General features: G+C 46.7%; 1 pseudogene; it reads right to left on the bottom strand.

The window, feature by feature from the left end:
* Positions 1-2,574: 2,574 nt before the first annotated feature.
* Positions 2,575-3,361, bottom strand: LOC103290231 (survival motor neuron protein-like; annotated as a pseudogene).
* Between the last annotated feature and the right edge of the window lie 6,675 nt (positions 3,362-10,036).

Below are 10,036 nucleotides of genomic sequence, written 5' to 3'. Positions count from 1 at the left end.
GAAATATAATCAAAATCCCGCCAATAACAATTGAAATGGAAATTACCAGGGTAGAAATTACTCTTGATTAAGGGAAATGCTTGCAATACAGATTTTTATAGTGCAATTCTATTATTATTTATATACTACTTACCTGGCATTCGTCCTATGCCAGCCTGCGTTATTGGGGGGAAGGGGTTCCTCTCTCCTTATCTAAAATGCAAACACCTGAGGGCAAGGATTTATTGAATCCCCAGGATCTGCGTGTTCAGTGAGTGCTGCTATTTCTGCCTCTGATGGTTCTAGCCCACGCTGAACCCACATCAGTGGTTAAAATCCTGCCAACTCAGATCTCACCAAGCCTTTATTAACTTCAATTCCCAGATCTGTCTGGGGGCATGGCACCAACATTATGGTGCTTTTACTTCAGGGTGCCTAAGTACTGGGAGGGGGACAGGCGGGGCTTGATGTTCTCTTTTTACTCAGAACAGCCCAAGAGTAACATTTGCCAGACTTCCAAAGGGGAATAGAGTGGAATATGGCTATTATGATGTGTGTATGTGATGGAAAGCATGGCTCCAAAGGAATTTGGAATGAATATAATGAAGTAATAGGGATGAATAGTTTGATTAAATCTAGTAAAAGAATATCTAGTCTTAGAATCTGAAAAAAAAACAACACTTGATGATATAAATGAAGATGGGGTCACAGCAGGGTCTCCAGTGCAACCAAGTGTGTGTATCAGCACAGTGTGGAAAGTTCCAGAAGCATCCAGGCGTGAATCTAAAAGTTAATAATTTTCATTGGATGCAAGGGCAAAACATGAAAAGGAAACTACCACAGTGCATAGATGTCTATGGGGAAAGTCACCTGCCAACCTGAGCACTGTCTCTTACCCCTCACACTAGGAATGGAAGTGCCTGGAAGACAGGGGCTTCTGGTGCTGCTTATCTCACTCAGTATGTGATAGGTAATGAGGCTCCAAGGACAGCTTTCCTTCATAGGGCAAAGGAAAACACAGCCGAGAAGGGCTACTTAAGTAGAAAGTGGGAGGTTGGAAGACTGAGCACTTTATTGGAGGAAAAATTCCAAAGTATGCCCCAAGTCAGGCTTAGGAATGTGTCTCAATTAGCAAAGGAAGTGAGCTGGAAGCTCTGTCTTCTGATGCACATGGACAGGGATGGAGAGAGAGGAGGGAAGCAAGTGAAGAGAGGGCCAGGCAGGAGCATGAACTAGTCCACAGGGATGAAGGGCTTTGCACTAAGCCCTGAAGTACCCAACAAGCATACGACAATTTTAAAATTGGACTTTTGCTCACAACAACATTGAACTATCTCAGTTTGGTGCAAAAGGGCAGGGCATCTTTCCTCCAGAATGAGTGCGGCTTGAGGGGTAATTCTCCTGATTCTGCAACTCTGCTATGTCAAGTTTGCCCACTCTGGGGCAACAAGGTCTTTCTTTGATGACTCCTGGCTCCACTCATATTACCTCCCCACACATGCAGCTTCATTCTCCCCCTTTTTCGTGCTTAGCTCTGCACCCTGAGAAGCTGACCCTGAGTTCAGAGGTAAAAGGAGAGATTGGCCAGGGTACTTTCTTCCTGCTTCCTCCCTGCTTCTTAGTCTCATCTATGGCAGTTGCTATGTTTCTCTATAGACTCAGCTTTCACTGGGTTCCCCAAACACTACTTCCTTCCCTTTCAGCCTAGGCTGGTACCAGCCTCCCATTGTTGCTGCAACACCCCTGGTTTATTCACTTAGCTCTGCCCACACCTCTGTCTCTCTACCTTGATAATCTGAAGTGAATTTTGTCTGTTGCCAAAACTAACACTGACGTGGTGCCAGGCTCTATTCTCAGTCCTCTGTGTGCATGAACCCATTTAATCCTCCCAACACTTTGATGAGGATGAGCCACAGAAAGGTTCAGGCAGAGTCTATGCTCCTGTTCATGCTCCTGTCTGGCCCTTTCTTCCACTCTGCCTGCCTAAGGTAACACAGTAAGCGGCAGAGTCAAGGTTTGAACCTAGACAGTTGAGCTTTAATCTCTTAGCACTTAACCACTGATCCATCCTACCTCTCTTCCAGCTCACATCACTTCCTGGAGCACAGCTAAGAATGAGAAAGTAGATGCAAAGATGCAAAGAGTTCTCATACTAGTTCATATACTAAAGCTTATTAGCTCATATACTAAAGCTTATTAGCTAATTAGCATATTACATTTTTATTATTATAGATAGTAATTGTCCTGAGTTACTTTTTTACTTACTTATTTTTAAAGGCATTAATATGTGAAAAGCTTAACATACTAAGAAAGTTACAATACACAAATGTGCTCGATAGTGATATTGACAGATTGACCTTCCTGCACTATATATGATCTTGAGTTTGTTTTTACCCACTCATATTTCCATGTTCGGTTATTCAGACTGATTATTCCCTAGAAATACCTGGCTGATTAAGCATGAGTCACATGCAACAAAGGCAAATGCAGATGTTTGTGCTACTCAACCAAGTATTCATAAAGAAAATGCAAACTTTGTTCAAATCGACCAGGGCACGTCAAAATACCCTTCTCCTTGGGAGAGAGCTGCACCTATTAAAGAATACTGCACCTTCTTTCTTTTTTATTTTGTTTGAAACTCATATAGTAACCAGTGGGAAAACCACTCATGTACCAAGAGATTAATGTAATTTCCAAAGTATCAGGATCGTCAAGAGAATCTGGACATATGGGAGGTGGTGGTGGGATTACTGGTGGTCAGAGGGAAATGAAGGCAGCCAGCATGATAGGAAGGGTGGTGATGGTGGTGGTGGGCCATTGGATTTTAAACATGGCTTTCCTGGTGCCAGTTCTGATCCTGGCCTGGGGCGAGAGGTAGAGGGAGAGGAGAGTTCCACAGAGCAGCTTTTCACTTGATGTTATTTGGTTTGTTTTCAGGATATGTGGAGGAGTTCTCATTTCATTTGTTGAAATTTGACTTTCATTTTCATTCTCCTGAGCATCCTGTTCTATGTTATTAGCTACTTCAGCCCTTGTGGAAAGTAGATTTTGCTCCTCTCTATTTCCACATCCGGTATAAAAGCCACATCACAGTTCTCTCTCTTAAAATCAATGGCAGCAATGATCGCTGGGTAAATGCAGTCTTCTCCTGACCAAATGGCAGAACATTTGTCACCAACTTTCCACTGCTTCAAGGGAGTTGTGCTATTCTTTTTTCGGCTTTTATTCTTAGCAGGTTTTCTTTTAGGTGTGCCTTTTGATTTATCTGAAGCTTCAGAAATGTCACCATTCTTTAGAGCATGCTCAAATGAGGCCACAGCTTTATCTAAGCTTTGATCAGTGCTGTATCATCCTGCTTGTCCGAATCATCGCTCTGAGTCATGTGCAGGGACACAGCCACCACCACGAGGTGAATGCCATGTGCAAGGAATGGGCTGCCCACCTCCCTGAGTCACTTAAGGTAGAATTACTGTCAACATACTTTGTTTACTGAAGCAAAGGAAATATACACCTTTTAGAAAGCTTTTCACCTCCAAAGATGACATCATTAAGGTTACTCTTAAATAGGTCAACTTCAGGTATTGGGAAGATTCACTTGAAATACAATACTTCTTATTGATCTATAGATGCCAAAGAAAAGAAATTGCCATATGAGGCAAATATTTATCAAATATCCCCACCTGCTCTTTAGCCTAAGTCCACCTGCTCTTGATTCATGGTCACAGTTGACATTTAAAACTTTTTCAGTCCTGATGCGGGTGACTGGACAAACATGAGCGCTCACCGGGCGGGTGCCAGCCTTGGTTCCCTGGGAAATGGTGCAAACACAAGGAGAACTCAGGCTCCGGGTATCTGAACATCGGACGGTTTCCTGTTGTCAGAGTTGGTCATGTCTTTTGGACTGGACTGGAATATTCCATCAGCCTGTTCCTTACAGCAGACCAAACGACTGATTCCTTTCTTATGTTTCTCATGGCTCATCTTGTTTACATGCTTGCCTGCAAAAAGCTGATGTGGCGATGTGATGACAGCTTGTGGGCTGCTGAGCGACTGGCACTGGTCCACCGGAGTCCAGCCTCATTTCTTCCCCCCACCATTAGCTCAGAAGTTGGGGCATTGAACAAGGGGAAATTCAACAATGGCCATGCCAAATATAAGCCAAGAGCCCCTCTTCGCTCATCTGCCTCCGCCCTGCATCTCTGCTCCCAGTAACTCCTCCCCTCCCCGCTCTCAAAGGGCCCTAGTACTGTTTTTTATTAGCTCATTCTGAAAACAAATATTTCAGCCTAGGTACACAGAGGGATCTTCAAGGCATGGTTTCTGGGGAATGTCTTACAGCAACAGCCTCACACAGACTCAGCTCCTGTAGAGCTGCTTGTCCTTGACACTGCTGACATTTGGGACCATGCTGTTTTCTGTTGTGGGGCTGTGTTGGGCACTGTAGGGTGTTTAGCAGCATCCCTGGCTTCTACACACTAGATGCCAGGAGCATGCAGACTCTCTCCCATGTTGTGCAATGAAAATGTCTCCAGACATAGCCAATATCTCCTGGGGGCAAAATTGCCCCTAATTAAGAATCACTGTGCTAAGGAAAAGACATGAGGAGACCCTAACCTTCAATCTCCATTGGACACTGGGGTCAATGACTAAATTGAAGTCTCCAGCACTTGGCCATGAGATATGTGGACAGTTGTCTTCTATTTGTAGTGTTGTCATGAGGATGAAGCATTAGGTCTGTCTGTATGGAATCCCTGGGTTGACTGGGAACTTTCCAGTAGTCAGAGTTGTCCCAAGTTGAAATGAGTGGCCTCAGGAGTGGCTGGACTCCCCTTAGGGGGCAGGCTGGATATCTTCTCTTTGCTCTTCCAGAACCATCTAACCTCCTCTCCCCTGCTCTGTGCCCCAGAGTCTCACCTATAGGGACTCTATTGATGGGTTTCCTTGCCTTCTGGCTTCTAGTTGGAGGGACGGAGGAGGTGAGGTGAGGGCACTCATTCCCCAGGTCCCCTCATCATGCAAGGTCACTGTGGGCTTACTGTGTCCCGTGACAGAGGTCTCAGCTACTGTGGGGTAGCCATCCTTCAGAGTGCTCTGCCACTGGGGCCCAGGTGTGATAGGGAGGCCTCTCAGGTACTAGCCTGGCTGCTGATTTACCTTGTGGCCTCACTATGCTCTGCCCTAACTCATAGCTGGTCCTAGCTTTGAATCCTCTGAGTTATTGCTGGGACTTTGTCTAACACAAAATGTCATGGTGATTTTATATTGAGGTTACATGGACTTTTAAGGTGTCTTCTGATCCCAGATTCTATGCCACTATGGAAGGCACAGGTGAGCAATTAAATAATTGCTCAAACACTACCTGGAAGAGGAAAAACTTCTCTTTTCACTGATCCATCCTACCTCTCTTATGCTTAGCTCTGTGCCCTGAGAAGCTGAGTCGTGTGCATATTTATTCAAAACCTCCTATATTTGTATCATTGCTGTGGATGAAAGGGCACATTTAGAATGCCAAGCACTTGTGTTGCATACAGCATGGCTCATTAAACGAAGAACCACTCATTCAGTTTTTCTTTCTCTCTCACAGAAAAAGGCTATCCCCTTCCTCCCACCTCTGGACCCTGTGAGAAAATATAATATCTAGAGCTGCTGCAGCCATCTTGCCTTTATGGAAATAGCAGAGTCCAAAGATGAAGTCTTTGATGACATCTTTGAACCAATAAGTTAACCAAACTCAAAACTACTCTTCTTCCAGAGCTATATCACATAACATGATAAGCATTCTTACTGTTTAAGCTGTTTTAATTGAGATTTCTGTTATGTGGCCTGCAGCTTGAAGCACTTTAACACACCATTCTAGGTGTTTATTTCAATTAATCCTATCTAATAAGAGTAATATACAAATTGACCGTCACTCCAAGACACAAGATGGCCGCCCCCATGTGGACACAAGATGGCTGCTACAAGATGGCCTGCAGGGGAGGACAGTTGTGGGCAGTTAGGGGTGACCGGGCCAGCAGAGGAGGGCAGTTGGGGGAGACCAGTCCAGCAAGAGAGGGCAGTTGGGGAGGGGACCCAGGCCTGCAGGGGAGGGCAGTTGTGGGTGACCAGGTAAGCAGGGAGGGCAGTTAGGGGTGACCGGGCCAGCAGAGGAGGGCAGTTGGGGGAGACCAGGCCAACAGGGGAGAGCAGTTGGGGGAACCAGGCCTGAAGGGGAGGGCAGTTAGGGGGAGGGACCAGGCCTGCAGTGGGGGGCAGTTGTGGGCAATCAGGCCAGCAGGAAGGGCAGTTAGGTGTGACCAGGCCAGCAGAGGAGGGCAGTTGGGGGAGACCAGGCCTGCAGGGGAGGGCAGTGGGGGGGACCAGCAGGGGAGGGCAGTTGGAGGGGGCCAGGCCTGCAGGGGAGGGCAGTTGGGGGGGCCAGGCCAGAAGGAGAGGGAAGTTGGGGGCAACCTGGTCAGCAGGGGAGGGCAGTTAGGGGCGACCAGGCCTGCAGGGGAGGAAAGTTAGGGGTGACCACACTGGCAGGGGAAGGCAGTTAGGGGTGACCAGGATGGCAGGGGAGGGCAGTTAGGGGCAATCGGGCCAGCTGGGGAGCAGTTAGGCGTAGATCAGGCTGGCAGGGGAGTGGTAAGGGGGTGATCAGGCTGGCAGGCAGAAGCGGTTAGGGACAATCAGGCAGAGGCAGGCGAGCAGTTGGGAACCAGCAGTCCTGAATTGTGAGAGGGATGTCCAACTGCCACTGGGATCAGGCCTAAATGGGCCGTCGGACATCCCTCAAGGGGTCCCAGATTGGAGAGGGTGCAGGTTGGCCTGAGGGACACCGCCCCCCCCCCCCGTGCATGAATTTCATGTACCGGGCCTCTAGTACAGTAATAAATAGTAGAGATGAACAATGCCACCTTAACCTCTCAGCAGATTTTGCTCACTCCCTCCTTGAAACACTTTTTAAATTTGGCTTCTGAGTTCCCATGCTCCTAGATTTTTCCTCTGCCCCATTGGTTAGTCCATCAGAGTCTTTATTTGGATCTTATTATTGGAACTCTTCTCATTTCTAGCAATAGGCACCACATGGGTGACTTCATTCAGTACCAAAAATTTCATGCAGACACTGATGACTCCAAATGTAAATCTCTAGCAGTGACTGTTCCACTGTAGTCCAACCCTGTATATATAACTGTCTACTTGACCTGCCCCTTGACTATCTAACAGACAACCCCAACTCAACATGTCTGAAACAAACTCTTGGCTTACCCCCTCAAACCTTCTCCTCCTCCAGGCTTCTAGATCTCAGTGAATGGCATCTCCGTTTTGCTCAGGCCAAAATATTGGAGTCAACCTTTACTCCTTTCTTATTCCATGGCACGGAAAGCATACTCTATATCCAATTGTTCAACATATGTTCCAAACATGTATTTCTTACCTCTTTCACACTACCATCCTAATCTAAGCCACACATAGTTCTCTCCTTAACTATAACAACAGTTTAGTGCTATAGTGTCTTCCTGCTTCCCCTCTGGCCACTCTACAGTCTGTCCTCAGCACATCAGTCTGAGTGACTTTTCAAAAAAATCAGATCTTATCACTCTCCTGCTCAAAACCTTCCAAAGGTTTCCCATGCCACTTAGAATATGCTCAGAAATCATTATTCTAGCCTCTTATGCCCTAAATGATCTAGCTGGTAGACCAACTATCTTTCTTGCAACCATATGGACCTCTTTTATTTTCCTCAAATGCATCAAACACACTTTGCCTTATGACCTTTGAACTCTGTCTGGAATGTTCTTCTACTAGCTCATCTCATATCATTCACTTTCTTCAGGTCTCTATTGAATTGACACTGCTTCAGAAAGAATTTCCTTTAACATTCTATCTGACCTAGGATTTCTTTTCATTCTCCATCTACTTACTCTGCTTTATTTTTTATTATTCACCACTGGTTGACAATCTATTACATATGTCTTTATTGGCTTATTATCTACTAGGGGCCCGGTGCACGAAATTTGTGCACTGGGGGTGGGGGGTCCCGCAGCCCAACCTGCCCCCTCTCACATACTGGGAGCCCTCAGGGGATGTCCTACTGATGGCCTTTGTGGGAGGCAACCGGGCTGATCAGGGAAAGGCACCAGCTGCTGCAGCCACTGCCAGTCACCACAGCCACCAAGGTGTTTTCATCAACACGGACTCCAGTCCCTTCACCATGAGAAAATGACAACTTTCTTTAGGCATTTTCAAGATGTGTCTTTCATAGGATATGACATTTCTTTCTTTCTTTCTTTTTTTTTTTATCCTCACCTGAGGATATGTTTCCATTGACTTTTAGAGAATGTGGAAGAGAAAGGGAAAGACAGAGAGAAACATCAAAGTGAGAGGAACACTTTGATTGGTTGCCTCCTGCATGAGCCCTGACCTGGGCCCTGGCCAGGGAGGAGCCTGCAACCTAGGTACATGCCCTTGATCAGAATTGAACCCAGACCCTGCGGTCAGCAGGCCAAGGCATTATCCACTGAGCCAAACCGGCTAGGGCAGGATATGACATTTCTTAGCCCTCCAGAAGCAGACCTTCATTTTTTTCTCCAGAAGTGTGGTGGAAAAACCCTAGATCACCTTTTTGGATTCTTATTACCCAAGTTACTAAGAATATTACTAGTGGCATACAGGAAGCTTAGCCAATGAGCAGTCAGAAAAGGTGTTTCCTCTGTAGTTCACACCAATCACTGGCTGGGCCCTGCCCAGGCCTAAAGCCTCTGGCCAAAGCTTTAGGCCTGGGCAGGGGCCCCCCAGCTCCCTCCGATCGCCAGCTGATCAGGGGAAGGCACCAGCCCCATCACTCCGCTGCTGCAGCCACTGTCAGTCACCACAGGGGCCTGGGCAGGGGACCCCCAGCTCCCTCCGATCGCTGGCTCCGCCCCTGCCCCCTCGGCTCTGATCGCAGGCTTGGCCCTGCCCAGGAACCCCCTGGCTCAGGCCCTTCCCAGGATGCTCAGGGCCCACGCGGGGCTTACCTCAGAGTGACCTGGGTGCCAGGATGTTCCCAGGACCCAGGCGCTGGGCGCCTATGTATGCAAATTAACCACCATCTTTGTTGGGTTAATTTGCATACTCACTCTGATTGGCTATGGGCATAGCGGAGGTACGGTCAATTTACATGTTTGTCTATTATTAGGTAAGATATCTCTGACTTGAATATAAACTCTGTGGGAGTAGGGATATTGTTTTTATGTGACTTCTGCACTTAACACTTAGCCATGGTAAGTGGTAAGAAAGATTTGCTGAATGAATGAATGGCTCAAATGCCATCATCCCCTCATTGTACAGCAGGGAGTTTAAGTGGGATTTAGGTTACAGAGGAGGAATAAAGGTAGTGGAATTAGAACCCAAACCTTTACTTCCTGGTCCAGGGCTCTTGTTATTACTCTATACTGTCACATAGCATGAGTTAATGATTATTTTTATTTCAAAGGTAATTTGTGTTTTTATAAGGAACAAAGTCATCAAGCACAGGAATGGGTGTCCAATTAGGCAGTCTGTGTCAGCAAGCCAGCAGGAAGATTGGATTTAAGTGTGGTGTGTGTGTGTGTGTGTGTGTGTGTGTGTGCGCATGCACGCGCATGTGCACAGGGGTAGAGAGTAGTGGTGGTAGGTGATGAGAGCTGCATAGAGTCTTCCTGGATTTGGAAATCATATCATACCATAAAACAAGTCTAGTATTACAAAAGGTAACCTGGACACTTCTTTACCCTATAGCACAGGCCAAAGGTAGAGTAGATGCATCTCCATGAGGGAGTCAGCTTTCAGGAGCAATGAGAGAAAATGATTCATACAATCTCTTCCAGACTTTAGACCCCCAAAATGGGCCAAGTAGAACTCAAGGAAGCCAACAGCAATTGTGGGAAATTTGCCCATCATAGTGAGACCCTGCATAGATGTGTCTGATGCATTCTCAAGTACAATGTCCAACGAGCAGAATGGGGAGTCTGTGTTCTGTATTAAGGTCAGGTCTCCTTCCAGCCCATTCAGTTCAGCCTGGGGTATTCAGTCTGATGAGAAGCATACACGA

Source organism: Eptesicus fuscus, chromosome 9 (genome assembly GCF_027574615.1).
Source record: "Eptesicus fuscus isolate TK198812 chromosome 9, DD_ASM_mEF_20220401, whole genome shotgun sequence".
NCBI classification, from domain to species: domain Eukaryota; kingdom Metazoa; phylum Chordata; class Mammalia; order Chiroptera; family Vespertilionidae; genus Eptesicus; species Eptesicus fuscus.
This window is presented reverse-complemented; position numbering and strand designations above follow the sequence as displayed.